This window comes from Saimiri boliviensis, chromosome 12 (genome assembly GCF_048565385.1).
Source record: "Saimiri boliviensis isolate mSaiBol1 chromosome 12, mSaiBol1.pri, whole genome shotgun sequence".
Taxonomy (NCBI): Eukaryota; Metazoa; Chordata; class Mammalia; order Primates; family Cebidae; genus Saimiri; species Saimiri boliviensis.
This window is the reverse complement of record NC_133460.1, coordinates 7,478,919-7,495,795: the sequence shown is the minus strand read 5'-3', so window position 1 is coordinate 7,495,795 and position 16,877 is coordinate 7,478,919. Positions and strand designations below refer to the sequence as shown.

The following is a 16,877-nucleotide window of genomic DNA, read 5'->3' as shown; positions in this document are numbered from 1 at the left end:
TCCCCAGGCTGGTGTCCAACTCCTGGTCTCCAGGGATCCTCCCACTTCAGCCTCTAAAAGTTCTGGGCTTACACGTATGAGCCACCGCGCCCGGCCGATAAACATTTTTGCTAACAGATTTAAACTATCCTCTCACGTACCCTTTTTCTAAACACCTGGACCCCGGGGCTGCAGCTCTGCCAGCCCAAGGTGGGACGCGGTCGGCTGCAGGGCCGCGCTCTGGGATGAAGTGCAGCGATTCCCGCCGCCGGGAGGGGGCGCTCTGCGGGCCTCCGTCTTGGCCTTTCCGGACGCCGGCGCAGGTCGGCGGACCACAGAGTCGGCCCTTAATAGCCCCCTCCTGGAAGCGCTAGGTCCCGAAGCTGGACTTCCCCCGGGGCCCATCTGCCGACTAATGTTTAACCCGGCCACACTCCACATTATCCACACTTGGGAGACCGCGGTGGAGTGGGGGTGGGGGCTGGGGGAGGTCACCTCCAAATCGCCGACTTCCGAGAGAGCCTTTGCTCCAGGCAAACGGCCTTCCCACAACCCTTCCAGGTATCAACCTACAGTTCCTGCGCACCTACTATGTGCCCATTCTCACAAAAGGTCACGGGCACCTAATCTGTGTCCATTAGACCAAAACATGAGCATCTATTCTAAGTCCACACCTACTATGTATGCATTCACTCACAACGTCCTGAGCACCTACTATGTGTACATTCTCTGAAAATACAATGAGCATCGATTGTGTGTCCACATAACCTACGATCACCTACTATGTGTTCATCTGGGCACTAGGCCATGAGCACCTACTATGTGCCAAGCCCTGTGCCAGGCCTGGATGCCTTGTGATCAAGAGCCACGTGCTTCGGGCTCTGGCCGGGACCTCGGCATCAAACGCACCAATGAAGACGGAATTAAAACAGGGTCAGATGCCTCACCTCTAGGGGATGGTGATTCTGGGATGCCTTTTTCGCCTCCTAAGCTCCTCAAGGCCAACTGCGCGGAGAAGGAGGGGTGTCCAACAGCAGGAGAGCTGTTTTTTTGAACTACAATCGGCCAGCATACAGCAGAGCAGCAAGAAGATAACAGGGTGGGGGGCGAAGGATTAGCCCAAACAAAACACACTCAAGAACGCTTCAACACGAGGAGGCAGAAAACAGCTGAGCCGGGTGCGGGGCTTCTCCCTCGCGTGTATCCGCTCACTGCACTCGCTGCCCTGCCCGCGGGCGCCGCGCAGGGTGCTGATATCCAGAAGGGATCTAGACCCCCACTTGGCGCTCGGGCTCGGAGACGCAGGTGGTCCCAAATGCTGGGACCAAGCTTGGAACCAAGCAGAAGCCCGGATTGCTGGGCATGCACCGGACCTCATCCTTATTCCACCGTGAGGGAAACTGAGGCCGAGGACAAGGCAGGGACCCGCCCGCCGACGGCCCAGCGTGAGGGGCTGCTCCTGGCCCCGAACCCTGGTTTGCGCCGCCCGGCCGGCAGCAGGAGCCGGGGCCTCTGCCCGCCGGGCGCTGCCTGCGCGTTCCTGGAACTGGGCGGGGCGGAGAAATCAGGGCCCGCGGAGAGGCATTCCAGTCGCCTTCCCCGCCGCCTGGGGCCGCGGGGGGCCTGGCCAAGGTGACCCCGGGGGAGGAGGCGAGGGGTCCCCTCCCGCTCGGCCGCGGCGACCTCCTCCATCTTCTCTGTCTTCGGGGTTTTTTCTCTGCTCCCTTGCGCCCGGCCCCCTCCCCGGGCTTCCCCGAGGGCGGGACATGTCGGGCTCCCCCGCCCCCCTAGGCCACCTCCCGGCCGTGTCCTAGCGCTGCCCTCGGGCCGGGGGCGGGGCTGCGTGGGGTGGGGGGCGTGAGGATGGGGCCAAGGAGGACGCGCGCGGCTCGGCGCCCCCGCTTCCCTCCCCGCCCCTCCCTCCCGGTGCCCGCTCCCCGCGGCCGCGCCGCCCTCCCCTCCCCCTCCCTCGGCCCAGCGCCGGGTCCCGCCGCCCCCTCCCCCGACGCGCACGCCCCGCCTGGCAGCTGGCGCCCCGGGCCTGGGGCCGCGGCGGCGAGAGGGGTTTGCTGGGAGGGCGGGAGCGAGTGAGCGAGGGGAGGGGTGGAGGCCGCCCCCCGCGCCCCTCCTCCTCGCCCTCCTCCGCGGCCGCCGGGCCCTCCTCCCGCCTCCTCCCTCCTCCCGCCAGCCCTCCCTCTAAGACATCCCCGCACGGCCCGGCCGCCGCGGCCACCTTCCCTGCCGGAGCTGCAGATGTGGCGGAGCGGCCGGGCGCCGGGCGGCCGTGCCAGGGGAGCCTGCGCCCCGTGAGCCTCGCGCCCCGGCCCCCGCCCGCCCCGGCCCCTCCCCCGCTCGGCCCCCCACGCCCCCCGACCGCCGGAGCCCGCAGCCCGGAGCCCGACCGCCCCCGCTGCCGAGGTAGGAAGCCCCCCGGGCGTCGCGCCGTGGGGACCGGGACGGGGCGGGGGGGGCGCGCCTGTCGCGCGGGGACTGCGGGGCCCGAGGGTCGCCTCCCCCGTCTGCATCCGCGCCCCGGGCCATTGTGAGCCCTAGCCTAGGCCCCCGCGTTCGCTCGCTCGCTGGCTCGCGCGCTCCCTCCCTCGCCGGCTCCCCGGCCGGGTCCCTCGAGCTCTCGGTCTTTCTTCTCTCTCCTTCCCTCTCTCCGTCCAGAGACCGGGCCAAGCCGCCGCCGGGCCCGGGGCGGGCGCAAACTTCAGCTGGGAAGTTGGGCGGCCGCGGTGGGGGCGTGCGGCGAGGTGAGAGGGGGGCACCCGGAGCCTGGGCACGAAGTTGTCCGGGGCAGCCGCCCCTCCTCTCGGCCGCGCCTGGGCTGCTTCTAGGAAGGGCTTTGGAAGGTGCCTCCTTCCTTGGCCAGGAAAGTCTCCCTGCTGCCCCTGGCAAGCCTGGGTCCTCCCTTGGACCACGGGAAGAGGCGTCCCTGGGGGGCAGGACTGGGAGCCGGGGACAAGTCCGGCACTTGTTTCTCCCCTGCCGTCTGGGTGGACGCAGGCGACGGGCCTGGCAGGGAGGAGATGGCAGGGGGGTTCCACACTCGCCGGAGGGCGGGTCTGGAGCGGGTGGAGGAAGGGGCGAGGCAGGTGCATCCCGAGGGAGGAGAAGCCCGCCCAGCTTCCCCGCTGGCCCCCTGGGATGGGGCTGGAATCCAGGCTGGCACCTGGAGGCCTTGGCATGCTGCCTTGCTCAGCAGGGTACTCGGGCCACAGCAGGGCAGCATGCTGCCTGTCTGCCTGTCCAGGAGGGCCCGCCCAGCCTAGCCAGAGGGTGGCCGGGAAGCAATGGTTTCAAGGAGCTGCCCAGCCCTGCCCTGGGGCCTGGGAAGCTGGAAGGGATGCTGGGAGGGGCCCTGGGCCCCCAGCCATCACAGCCCAGGATCTTGGCTCTGGAGGGAACCGCTTGACACTCAGGGGGCAGCCAGGCTGGCTGGGGACCTGGCCAAGGCCTGGGCTTGGTCTGGGCCATGGAAAGGGCCTGGGCCATGGTTCTGGGAGGCTGGCACCCTGGGTAGTAGGCCACCATCCTGCCTGTCCTGGCATCCTGGAGGGAAAGGTGGGGCCAGCCTGTGGCTGGCGAGGAAGCCCAGAGACACTGTGCTTCCGAGGGCCTTCCAGCCCCTAGGCTCAAGGGAGGGGAAACTGCCCCTTGGGTCACCCCTCCCCAAGCCCCATTCTGGTGCCACAGTGCTACAGCTGTCCAGGCCCAGCCCACACACCCCTCCCGGGTGACCTCGGACCTCCCCCTTTGCTTCTCCTTCTCCCTGGAGCCCAGGGTGGGCCTCCTAGCTGGCCTGGCCTGCACTGGGGGAGGGGCTGCACCTGGGAGGCCCCTCCCGGGACACCCCTTGCCAAGCTCCAGCCTGGCCCATTTTCCCTGCCCACCTCCAGCTCAGCTTGGCCCTGTCTGCAGCCAGCCAAGCAGGAGACAGTGCCGGGGTCTTGGGATGGCATTTTGGGGAGTATGGGGACCCTTTGGAAGCAACCCTGTTTTTCTCAGCCTTTTCTCCTCCCCCTCCTTTCCGGAGCTGCCATTAGCGCTGACCCCCTGACTCCCTGTGCCTGCCCGCCCTTCCCTGTCTGTGACCTTTGGCCTTTGGTGTTAAATCTCTCCAGCTGGGGCTCTTCGGCCCCTGAGTGACCCTGGCCCAGGCCCCCTGGGGAGTTCTCTCCTTGCTCCTGGCTCTCTATGCAGGGACACCTGCCAGTCCCTCCCTCACAAATGGGGAGGGGGGTGACTTGGGAAGCCAGACAGTGAGTCACCCCACTTCCAGGCACTGCTGCTTTTGGGGTCAGTGGCTTCTGGGGATTGGCTGGAACCCAGTCACAGCCTTGAGGGTGACCCAGGGGAAGCCCCTGGCCCAGGAGTCTTCTGCCCTGGGTTCAAGTCTTGGCTCGATCACCAACTTCCAGGGGTCCTAGGATCAGGCTCCTCCTCCCCTCTCCCTGCCTCATCTATGAAACTAATGGGTCAGACCAGGTGAGCTTCCAGAGTCCATGAGGAGCCTGGGGGTGGCGGGGTGGGGTGGGGGGAAGGAGAGAGGGTGTAAGGCCAACAAAAGCTAACTCTCAATTATCCGTGGGTGGAGCCAGGATGAATAACTGTATGCCACAGACATCCCAAAACCTCATTGCAAACAATGGTGTGAACCTCATCCCCCCAAAGCTTTTGTTTCTGAGAAACCCAGCTGTGACTGGGTAGCCACAGTGATTTCTTCCCCTGCCTGGGTTCCCCTCTTGGGGAGGACAAGTGGGGGGCTGAGGGTGAATAGGTGGGTGGGGGTAAGACAAAGGTCTCCTAGGGCCCCTGCTTGGGGCCTGGACCCCATTTCCAAGGCCCCCACCCTCCCCTCCACCCTCCTTCCCAGCTTGGCCTTGGCCCCAGGCAGTGGGAGTGTATTCTCACCACCTAATCCTCACAGGGTCTGGGTTGCAGTAGAGGAGGAAGAATGTATTTTCCCGACTGCAGTTACCCATGTGTATTTCTACACACCGGCTCCCTCCACTTGCCTGGAATCTGAATTCCCCAATTGGACCAGGGGGCAGGGGCCAGTGCCCGCCAGGGTTTGGGGCAGTCCCTGGATGAGGGAGGGTGTCGACAGCTGTGACTGGGGGACCAGATGTGGAGCTCTTGGAGGGGGCATCTGGGGTGGGGTTCCTGGGGAGGCATGCTGGGGCCTCCACAGTTTCCTGCCTCTCAGGGGAGGCCCAGGAGGCTCTGGCACCCAAGGAGGAAATTGATTCCATGGCAGAGGCCCTGCACTGGGTGGGATTGGGGTAGGGGTGGCTGCCGAAAAGTGTCCCCTGAATCCCTTCCTCTATTCAGAGCTATAATTGTTACTTATTTCACAGCAGGTAACTGTGGCCAGAGGAGAACCCCAGAAAGGTCCTGGATGGTTTTTCCTTCACCCAAATAAATGCCCTTCTCAGGGGTGGGGGCGTCCCTGGCTTGGCGGGAGTATGTATTGAGCAGTAAGAGCCCTCTCCCTGCTGGCTGTGGGGTCTCTGGGACCAGCCAGGAGGATGGGGCTCTCCACCCTCTGCTTAAGTTGCCTCCCCTCCCAGGGGCTGTGAAACGGTCCACAGAGCTGGGTTGAGAGCTCCATGTGTGTCTGGGGGTTCACGTCCCCGGGAACGTGCACCTTGCCTCCGCCTGCTGCCAGCCCTGGGTGTGGGGACCACAGCCCTAGCCAGTCTCCCAGGACACATCTGTCGCCCAGTGGTTTCTGAGGTGGCCACCTCTGCCCCACCCTGGTGAATTCTAAGTCGGGCGTGGCTGGGAGTGGGTACTCTGCGCTTCCGACCTGCACCTCTCGCGTTCTGCTGGGGGCCAGGGTGGGAGGCACTGCTTTGGTCCCTCGGACTGGAGAGGCCTTGCGGTGGTAATGGTGGTGGGTCTGCAGGGCACTGCCTGGGGGAGACCCAGGTTTCTCTCCTGGCTCTGGCTTAGCCCTGGGTGAGGCTGGGCAAGCACAGAGGCCGGGCACCTGCCTTCCACTCCCGCCCTCCCCCAGATGGGCTGGAGGGTTCTGGTTAACTGGTGGCTGGGCTGAGCAGGCCTGGGGGCCATGGAGATGGGAAGTGATTCCAGTTGAGGGGTGGGGGCTTCCCATCTGCTCCAGCAGGCCCTGTTGGGGGATGGGTGGGGCTGAGGCTCTTACAGTGGCGGTGGCTGGTGCGCGGGTGACTTGGGCTCCTCTCACCCTTTGTCTTCGATGTCTGAGAGGCCAGGTAGTGCCCACTACGGGGAGGGGCCAGCCTGTGAGCGTCACATGTTGCGTGCACACAGACTCCAGCCTTGGCAGATGGCTGCTGGGGAGGGGATGCACACCCAGCCCTGGCCCCTTCCTCCAGTCGTGGCCAAAGGTGGGTGGGAAGCCGGCAGAGGCCCCAGGAGACGGCTGGCTGAATGGCCTGAGTCAGCCCGTGGCTGGGAGCCTCAGGAAAACAGTCCTGCCCGTCACCCAGAGGGTCCCCACCATTGGCACAGCACTTTCCCAGGCCAGCCTCGATGGGACCTGGGAGTCAAGAGGCTGTCGGAGGCTGACGGGGGGAAACTGAGGCTCTGAGACATTCGAGGGTTTGGCCCGAGGTCACTCAGGATCTGGGAAGGACAGAAGGGAACTGGTGTCTAGGGCTGTCTGGTCCTGACCCCTGAAATGTCGGTTCAGCCTGGGAATCCCCCCAGCTCCGCTTCTGCCCCCCACATCCACTACAAGGGCCTAGTGAGGGCCAATGTGTCGGGAAGAAGCTTCTCTCCCTTCCCAGCATCGTCTGCCTGGGACTGTCTGGCGTGTCCCAGCCTGCCTGGGCCCGTTCTCCCCTGGGCCACTCCCTCCCTCATTCAGAGCCCCCCACTCTCCACCCCAACTTCCAGGCAGACTGACCCTGAGCTGGGAGGTCCCTTCCCCACAAGGCTGTAGGGGCCTCCATTGTCCTCCCTGTTCTGAAGTCCTCCCACCCTGTGCTGGCACCCGTCTCCCTGCCAGCGCAGCCCTCTGCCAGCACCCGCCAGAACAACTAGTGGTCACCCTGCTTGGTTCTGGGGACACTGGGCCCCGAGGGCCTGGAGCCGCCAGGTCTGGCAGACACTGCCAGTGGGTGTTTCCCTTTGGAAGGAGAAGGACTTCGATGGCTTTGGAGGCTGCCCCCGGCTTCTGGACTTGCTTTCTGCCAGAGTGGGAGAGCAGGGCGGGGCCCGTGGCCGGGGAGGAGGGCGTGGGCTGGAGTCCGGCGTGTGTGGTGCCCTGCTGGGCCTGCTCTTGCCCAGCTGTTCTGGGGCTTGGGGCCAGGGCTGAGTGGGAGTGGCAGGAGATGGAGCTGGGGGAAACGGCCCTTCTCACTATCCTAGCTAGCCAGGGCAGTTCCTACAGGCCACTCCACCCTTGTCCAGCTCTGTTCCTGGGTCCCTTGCCTGGGACAGGAAGGAAGAGGCATCTGTATCAGGAGACTAGGCCCTGCTTCTAGCCTTGACCTTGGTCAAGTCATATCCCTCTTTGGGTGTGAACCCCCCATTCCTAGCCCTACTCTCCACCTGGGGTGAGGGTGGGAATATCTGTTGAGTGAATGATTACATGGATGAGATGGACTCATTTGTGGAGTGCCAGGTGTTGGGATGTGTGAAGGGCAGGTGCCACTGTGCCATGGAAGGCGAGTGGGTGGGGCGATAGAGCTGCAGTTCCCCTCTCGGCAGGCCCCCTCCTTCTGTGGATGGGGAAACCAGGCCAGGAGCTGTGGGAACTGGGGCAGGGGTCTGCTGGTGACGCCTCCTCTTCTGTAGCCACAGTGGGTTCGGAGCTACCTGGGGTCCCAGACGTGTCCCAGCCCACTCCCAGCGTCCCTTCTTGGAAGGAGGCTCTGAAAGCTGGGGGAGGTCTGGGGCTGAAGGTCGGGGCCGTGCTCACAACACTGTGCATAGGTGATATTGTGGCTTCCGTGATGCATTGGCAAGGACCTGGACCAGGGCAGCTTGCCTCCAGCAGGGGTGGACAGAGGCAAGGCTTTGCCCAGCATGCTCTTGGGCATCTGGACGCACAGCCCATGTGCAGCTCCAGAGGCCGAGGTCGGGGAGGGTGAACCAGGGAGCACTTGCCAGAGGAAGGGGCAGAAGGGGATGGCGGCTGGAGAACAGGGGGGCATGGATGGTGGTGAGGGAGGAGCTGGCACCTGGGAGCATCAGGTTCTCGTGGGGCAAGGGATCCTGGGGAAGGGAGGTGCCAAAGGAGAGGCCTGTGACAGGAGGCTCTGGGCTGAGAGGGTAGGTGGCATTCCTCTATGTAGAGCACTCTGTGGCTCCCCAGTGCCCTCTGGGTTCTAGCCCAGCCTCCTTGAGGGGCCTCTTCCTCTCCTGCCTCCTCCTCCACTCCATGACTGGCAGGGTCACTGCGGGTCAGCCAGGCCATGCCTCTGGGCCTCTGTGGCATTGGGCTTTGAGGTCTGGAGGCGAACACAGCTGGCTCTGTGATGATGGCAGGTTTCCCCAAATGGAAAATGGGGAAGATGGTATCTGTTGGTGGGGTCATGAGGGTGACGGGACGGTGTGCAGCAGGCATGCTGACTGGGCACCGGCCCGCAGGGCTCCCACCACCCCGAGGCTCTTTCACCCCGTGTCCATGAGGCTAGCCCTATGCCTACCCCCCAGCAGGAGCAGCCGCCCCGACACTGTTTGTCCTCCGCAGACACTGCTTCTCACACCCCACCTCGGTCGGGGCACCCTCAAGGCCCGGTTTAATCTAGCAGGGCCTGGCGCTGGAACGCATGAATGCGTGGTTGGAGAACCAAGGCAGGAGGGCAGGCCAAGGTCCACCGCCTGCCGCACGCGCTCCTGCGCTCGGGGTTGGTGGGTGCTGCTCACAGTTGGCCACGGGCCTGCCCCGACCCCAGGACTTAGGAGCTCCTTGTCAAGATCTGCCTACAGCCAGGCTTGGCTTGGGAAGCACTGTGTTTCCTTCCCTCTGAGGACAGGGCCCCATCCCTACCTCTTCCCCAGAAGCCAAGGCTCCTGAGTCCTGCCCCTGTCACCTGGGCAAGGGGTTCCTGTCGTGTCCTTTGTGTGCTGCATTGGTGCACAGGTGTCTGTACACCCGGGATGCTGTGGGGATCCTGTGCAACACTGGCCATATCTTTGCTGCCCCCAGAACACTCTGGCTGGGTCCCCCGAGGACGGCAGTGCTGCATAGCAGTGCCTGGGCTGCCTGTGCCTCAGCCTTGCTGGGTGTACGTCCCTGTCTCCCTCCCTGGTGCCAGCCCCTCCCAGGGATTTGGGTGGCGGGGCCCAGTGCTGTGGTCCCTCCCCTCTGTGGGCAGGTGTGGGGGCTGTGGGGCGGGCTTTCCTCTGGCTGGGGCCCAGGTGCAGGCGGCGCTCATAGCTCTAAGCACCCCCCAAAGCTGGGCAGACAGGAAAATACCAGACATAGTTGTGCAAAGGTGCAGCAGCGGGCGGGCAGCAGGGGGTGGAGGCCGCTGCAGCGGGGCCGGAGCCACCAGAATGGGGAGGCCTCTGTGCCAGGCTGGCCCTGCAGCTGGACTGCCACGGCCATCTGTGTGAGTACATGTATGTGTGCCAGGGCTCCCAGAGCCCAGTGTCACCCTCCCTTTTGGCGCTGGAGAAGGAAGTGCATCTGGAGGGGCATTGCCTAGGAAGCCTGAGCTGGTGCAGGGCAGGGAAGCCGTCCGACGCGTCTTGCAGCTTCAGCTCTGCCTGAATTGTCTGGGTGACCTTGGCAGGCCCAAGTTACTGCACAGGGCAGCCCCAGCCTGGGGCTGGAAACAAGAATCCTCAGCGCTACCAGTAGCTAGCACCCTCTTTGTGGCAGGCATGGGGATGAGGCCCTCCCTCGCAGGATGCCCTGAGTCTCAGGGACCATTGCCGTGGTTCCTGTGTTACCAACAAGGAAACCGAGGCTCAGAAACTGCGGGGCCCTTCTGAGTTCCCACAGCCAGGGGTGGCACAGGGGGCGGGAACCAGGCAGCCTGGTCCTGGGGCTCACTCTGTGAACACGCAGAGCCAGGATCCCTGGCATGTCCCATCTTCAGATGCTTTCCTGAGGACCCCATGGCAGACAGCAGAGCTCAATCTGGCTGAGTCACCTGGGGCTCCTTGTGTTCCCACCGGGATGGGGGGGGTCTGCCCTTCCAAAAGGTCTGGGGGTGCTGGCTGAGTGTCTTGTCTTGGGAGGGGGAGGGGATGCCTACTGAGCCAAAGGTTCCCAGGGACGGTGAACCCCCTACCCCCACCCCCAGTCTTCCAGGAAGTGCCGTCTGCCCTGGCCCCTCTCCTGGGATCTGCTGGGCCCAGGCCTCAGGATAAGCTCCTCCCTCCCCAGTCTTGGGAGGAGGCCTTTCTGCGGCCAGCTCCTTCCAGAGCCGATCAGGCCTCCCCGGGGCCTTCTAGTGCTCTTTCTCGGATGCGGTCCGGCTCCGGAAGGTGCTTAGGGCCAGCTGTGGTCATGCCCCAAGAGGGAAGAGGCCTGAGGCTCTCTGAGGGGCATATGCTTGTTCAGGGGGCACACTGACTGGCAGGCGGCAGAGCCCAGGTCTCCTGGTTCCAGGTGAGACTGCAGTGTCTGTGGGCATAGAGGGGACGGACAGGCGCCACTCAGCTGCCCTCACGGCAGTAGACGGGCCAGAGGCTTCGCGCTCATGCACGTTGGCGATGATTCATTCAACACATTTCATTAAGCACCTACTACGTGCCAGGCACTGTTCTCCGAAGTGAACGTGACACACGAATGCAAAGCACTCAGTGATTTGATGTGTGGCAATGCATTGGTGTCTCCCTAAAACCCAACGTGGGGGGGTCCCGTATGATCCCATTTGGGATGAGGGAGACAAGGCTCAGACTGCAGGGACGCCTGTGGAGGAAGCAGCAGAGGCAAGTGGGGCCCCAGGTTTGGAGCCTGCTCAGGAAGGAGGGCCCTGAGGGGATGAGGCCTCCTGCCTGGGGCCCCCAGCAGGCCCTGCCCCTGCCCTCCAGCCCCCACTGCTGGGCGGACAAAGAGGGTGGAGCTCTTGGCCGGAGCAGGAGCTGCAGCTGGTTCCCAGGAATTCGGGGCTGTGGGGCGGTTTGCTTTGGCAGTGGATCTGTCCTCGGCTCTCCAAGCCTCCGGGTGGGCCCCTCACCCCAGACAGCCCCTCTAGCGCCTGCCCACTGCCTGCTCTGCTGTCCCTCCTAGCCCCACAAGACCCTGGGCAGGGAGGGGGTACCAAGCCCGAGCCCCTGGCATAGAGGAAAGGCCAATGGTGAACTTGCCTTCTGGACTCACCTGGGGTTGAAACCCAGCTCTGCCACAGACAAGCTGTGTGACTCCGGATGGGCCACTTCACGCCCCTGAGCCTCATTTTTGCATCTGTAAAATGGGAATGAAACAGTACCTGCCGTCACAGGAGTGGCATGACTGTCCGCACCTGGCTGTGGGTACTGTCATCATGCTGTTCGCCCATGGCTTCCAGTCCTGGGTTTACCACCCATTTGTGTAGCCTGGGCTGGATGCCTCCACCTTCAGCCCTCAGTTTCCCCATTTGTAAGACCAGAGTGCTGAAGTGATGGTTCCAGTAATAGACTCAAGGACACACACAGAGCAGGGCTTCACTGACCGGGACAGGAGTTGTGAGGGACTCGCTTCTCCTTTCTGTTCAATAAGAAGACCATGGGCTGGGCGTGGTGGCTCCTGCCTGTAATCCTCGCACTTCAGGAAGCAGAGGCAGGAGGATGGCTTGAGTCATTTGAGCCCAGCCTGGATGACACAGTGAGACCCCATCTCTGCAAAATAAAAAACTTAAAAATTAGGCCGGGCGCGGTGGTTCAAGCCTGTAATCCCAGCACTTTGGGAGGCCGAGGCGGGTGGATCATGAGGTCAAGAGATCGAGACCATCCCGGTCGACATGGTGAAACCCTGTCTCTACTAAAAATACAAAAAATTAGCTGGGCATGGTGGCGCGTGCCTATAATCCCAGCTACTCAGGAGGCCGAGGCAGCAGAATTGCCTGAACCCAGGAGGCGGAGGCTGCGGTGAGCCGAGATCGCGCCATTGCACTCCAGCCTGGGTAACAAGAGCGAAATTCCGTCTCAAAAAAAAAAAAAAAACTTAAAAGTTAGCTGAGTATGGTGGTCGGGTCTCAGCTACTCTGGGGGCTGAGACAGGAGGATCTCTTGAGCCCAGGCTGCAGTTAGCTACAATCACGCCACTGCACTACTGCACTCCAGCCTGGGAGACAGAGCAAGACCCTGTGTCTTCACGCCTGTAATCCCAGCACTTAGGGAGGCCGAGGCGGGTGGATCATGAGGTTAAGATCGAGACCATCGGGTCGGGCGCAGTGGCTCGCGCCTGTAATCCCAGCACTTTGGGAGGCCAAGGTGGGTGGATCACGAGGTCAAGAGATCGAGACCATCCTGGTCAACGTGGTGAAACCCCGTCTCTACTAAAAATACAAAAAATTAGCTGGGCATGGTGGCACGTGCCTGTAATCCCAGCTACTCAGGAGGCTGAGGCAGGAGAATTGCCCGAACCCAGGAGGCGGAGGTTGCGGTGAGCCGAGATCGCGCCATTGCACTCCAGCCTGGGTAACAAGAGCGAAACTCCGTCAAAAAAAAAAAAAAAAAAAAAAAAAAAGATCGAGACCATCCTGGCCAACATGGTGAAACCCCATCTTTACTAAAATTCAAAAATAAGCTAGGCATGGTGGCGCATGCCTATAGTCCCAGCTACTCGGGAGGCTGAGGCAGGAGAACTGCTTGAACGCGGGAGGCAGAGGTTGCAGTGAGCCAAGATTGTGCCCTGCGCTCCAGCCTGGCACCAGGTGGTGGGTGAATCGCTTAAGGTCAGGAGTTTGAGACCTGGCCAACACGGTGAAACCCTATCTCTTTTTTTTTTTTTTTTTTTTTCTTTTGAGACGGAGTTTCGCTCTTGTTACCCAGGCTGGAGTGCAATGGCGCGATCTCGGCTCACCGCAACCTCCGCCTCCTGGGTTCAGGCAATTCTCCTGCCTCAGCCTCCTGAGTAGCTGGAATTACAGGCACGTGCCACCATGCCCAGCTAATTTTTTTGTATTTTTAGTAGAGACGGGGTTTCACCATGTTGACCAGGATGGTCTCGATCTCTCGACCTCGTGATCCACCCGCCTCGGCCTCCCAAAGTGCTGGGATTACAGGCGCGAGCCACCGCGCCCGGCCAAAACCCTATCTCTTAAAAAAAAAAAAAAAAAAAAAAAAAGGTGACCACATAGACTTCTGAGAGATGCATCTTGAGGCCTTGTCCTCAAGTCTTTAGCTAAATGGTCCCAGCTGACCAAAAGGGCACTTGCAAGACACTCCAAGGCAAGGGATGTCCCTCACATTGCCCTTGACAACTGCCACGCTGTTCACTCACCTGACCCTATGCTGCTGGGAGCAGGGCAGGGATGCAGCGCCATCTTACGGAATGGCCTGCTTCCCTCTACAAAGAAACCCAGTAGTGGGTGCACATGCCTGCCCCCACCATGCACCCTGCACTCCCACAGGCTCAGGGCCTGCCAGCCACCCTCCCCCAAGCAGGAAAGGAGGAGGCTTTTTTTGTTGTTTTTTGAGACGGTCTGGAGTGCAGTGGTGTGATCTTGGCTCACTGCAGCCTTGAGCTCTCCAGGCTTAGGTGATCCTCCAACCTCAGCCTCCTGAGTAGCTGGGACCACAGGTGCCTGCCTCCACACACAGCAAATGTTTGTATTTTTGTAGAAACGGGATTTTGCCATGTTGCCCAGGCTGCTGTGGCACTCCTGGGCTCAAGGGATTCTCCTGCCTCGACCTCCCAACGTGCTGAGCTTATAAGTATGAGCCACCACACCTGGTCTAGGAGATTTATTCAAAGCAAGACGCCAGTCAGCTCCCAATTAGCCCGCTGATCTCAAGCCTCAGTTTCCCCATCTGTGAGACCAGGAAAATGCCAGCAGCTACTGCCAGTAGAGGTTGTAGAGGGCTCAGTAAATCCTTGGAGAGATGGGCCCGCCACGTGGTCAAATGCTTAATGGTCCTTTACCCTCCTCTGTGGTATATGACCCACTCCAGGCCAAGGGGCCCTGGAAGAGGCTGCCTCTTCCGGGCCTCGGTTTCCCTGAGGGTGCTGGGCCGCCCGGTACCTTCCAGTAGGGAGGGTGGGGACAGTGGCAGGCCCCGCCTGCTGGGGGGGCGGGCTCCTCGGCTACCTGGCCTGACCCGCGCCTGGGGCCTGGGGCCTGGGGCCGGGGGCCGGGTGGCTCCGCCAGCGCTGCAGCTGGGGGCCGTCTGCTCTGGCTGCCGGCGGGCACACAATAGCAGCCATTGTCTCGGCCGGGGCGGCGGGGGGCCCGCCCAGCCCACCCTCCGGGTGACCCCCGCCCTGGGGGGGTGGGGAGGGCCGGGCGCGGTCCCCCGCAACCCCCGCCGCCCCGGTGGTCCCCGCGGCCGCCCCCGCGCGCTTCCTACCTCGCTGCAGCCGCTTCCTCCTGCTCGCCCCTCTCTTAATTAGTTCCTTTTGCTGCTGGAGGAGCCGCGCAGCAGCGCCTGGCTCTGCGACCACCGCGGCGGCCCTCACCCCCCACTGACACCCCCACCCCTCACCTAAACCCTGGGCCTTTGTGTGTGGGGGCACCACGCTGCGCGCATCCCGGGCTGGGCGCTCTAGTCGCAGCCCTGGGCTCTGTGCGCCCTCCACGCTGCGCTGTCCCACCAGGGGGGAAACTGAGGCACGAGAGGCTAGGCCAGAAGGCGCAGAGGATCGTGGAGCCTGCGGGCCTTGCACTGCGCCCAGGGAGCCCCAACGGGGTGCCCCCATCTGACCGACAGCCGGCTCCTGCCCTGGGGACCCCGCAGTAATTAGCGCCTGGGGCCTCTGGCTGGGCTTGTCCTGAACCAGGCAGCTGGCCTCATGCTGGGGAGAGCCATGGCCACCCGCTCTTGGGCTTCACTCTGGGTTCCTAGGTTCCAGGCCCGCGGCTCCCTGCTCCGGGCCTCCAAGGCTTTCAGGAGAGCAGGAACCTGGCTCTCGCCTGCCCCCTTCACCCAGCTGGGAACAAAGCTCGGAGCAGAGCCCAGAACTGGCTGCTGCCGGCGTGGTGGGGTGGGGGGTAGAAGGGGAGGCTTTAAGGTTGGCCAAGGTCAGGACTAAGGCCAGGTCTGAGACTGTCTCCCCTCTGGGGTGGGGCCTCCATAGGAGGGAAAATTCTGGGTGGGGAGGGCTTGGAACAGGGGTGCTGGGAGGTGTAGGACTAGTGGCAGTGCCTTCCTTTCATGGGGGTGGGGAGGCAGGCGCTGGGCTGGGCTCTGGCCTGCATTGGAATGAACCCGTCTCCCTGGCAGGACCCAGTGGCAGGAAGTGTGTGTGGGGTGTCCCTGGGGACTGGGCCTGCTGATGAAAGGAGGGGCACTGAAGTATCCCCTCTGGCTTTGGGCAGTGTGGCTGGCCCCACCCTGGGAGACAGGCTCCTCCTGGGAAAGTGTCCCCTGCAGGCCCTATGAACAAGGTGACCCAGGGCCCCTGGCTCCCCGCCGTCCCCATCTATCCTGGAGAGGCAGTGGGGCAGGTGCCAAAGGATGTTGCTTGGGCAGCGCTGCCAGTGAGAGTCCCCGTCAGCTGGAATTCCCAGTTCGCAAACCATCCTGCCCTTGTGGTCCCCTTCTCCGGAAGGGTGGGGGTGGGGGCGAGGACAGAGGCTGTGGGGAGGCCTGTGGCCCTGGGCCAGCTGAGGGACCAGGCCACCAGCCCTTCCTGGCTCCTGAATTCTTCATCAGCATAAATATTTACTTCCTTCCTCCCAGTCCAGGCTCCCAGCACAGAGGAGCTTCGGGGAGGCTGGACTGCGCCTGTGTCTAAAAATAAACAGGTAGAAGGACGATAGACACAGATAGACGGATGTAACTGGCGGGGGTTCAGGCCGAGGGCAGCTCCCTTTCCAGCCAGACAAACGATGGAGGGGACCCAGCTCCATCCATCACTGTCACCCAGCCACCTGCTGGCCAGGGTCTGGTCCCTACCCCGCCCCCCCATCCCTGAATCTCTGGGATCCCCTGGTCCATTCATGGCCTGGGAGGCAAATTCAAACAATCTGACCACTCTCACAGGGGCGAGTGGCAGACCTGGGTCCCACGGCCAAGTGCGGCTGCCCTCCCTGGTTTTTTTTTTTTTTTTTTTGAGACGGAGTTTCGCTCTTGTTACCCAGGCCGGAGTACAATGGCGCGATCTCGGCTCACCGCAACCTCCGCCTCCTGGGCTCAGGCAATTCTCCTGCCTCAGTCTTCTAAGTAGCTGGGATTACAGGCACGCACCACCATGCCCAGCTAACTTTTTGTATTTTTAGTAGAGACGGGGTTTCACCTTGTTGACCAGGATGGTCTCGATCTCTCGACCTCGTGATCCACCCGCCTCAGCCTCCCAAAGTGCTGGGATTACAGGCTTGAGCCACCGCGCCCGGCCGTGCCCTCCCTGGTTCTGAGGACACAACCCTGGAAAGGTGGGCAACCTCCCTGTGCTGAGACCCCCATGTCAGCCATGTTGGGGTGGGGTCTTAGGATGTGTCCCTAGAAGCACAGGGTCTCCAGTGAAGGGGGGACCATTTTGTGCCCTTCTTGCTTGGAGAGTCAGGGCAGAAGGGGAGCTTGTTGGGGTAAATGGATCACTGCGGCTCGGAACCAAGGGAAGGCTGGATCGAGGCCCCGAGTGGGGATGTGGGGGGCTGCCCTCCTGTCTTGACCCATGGGGAGCGTCCGGGCAGCTCTGCCACTCACAGCCATGCTGTGAGAATATCCAAAGTATTTCACCATGTAGTAGTTAGGTCCACCATGGCCGCCCTCTGGTACTGAGTAAATACCCTGATACAATGGGACCTCACAGTGTGATTGTGTGGCAGATAGATTTTCAAGGTATAGTCATCCCAGTGAAC

General features: G+C 62.6%; 1 protein-coding gene across 2 annotated transcripts in view; it reads left to right on the top strand.

The window, feature by feature from the left end:
* The first annotated feature begins 2,052 nt into the window (after positions 1-2,052).
* Positions 2,053-16,877, top strand: part of GLIS2 (GLIS family zinc finger 2) — a 24,693-nt gene continuing 9,868 nt past the window's right edge. Inside the window, exon 1 of one of the 2 annotated variants that reach the window (XM_039478375.2) lies at positions 2,053-2,397. The gene's annotated coding sequence lies outside the window, so the exon portion shown is untranslated. Of the gene's footprint in view, positions 2,398-16,297; positions 16,449-16,877 lie in introns of those variants that run through there. The other variant, XM_003928474.4, reaches the window with a different exon arrangement.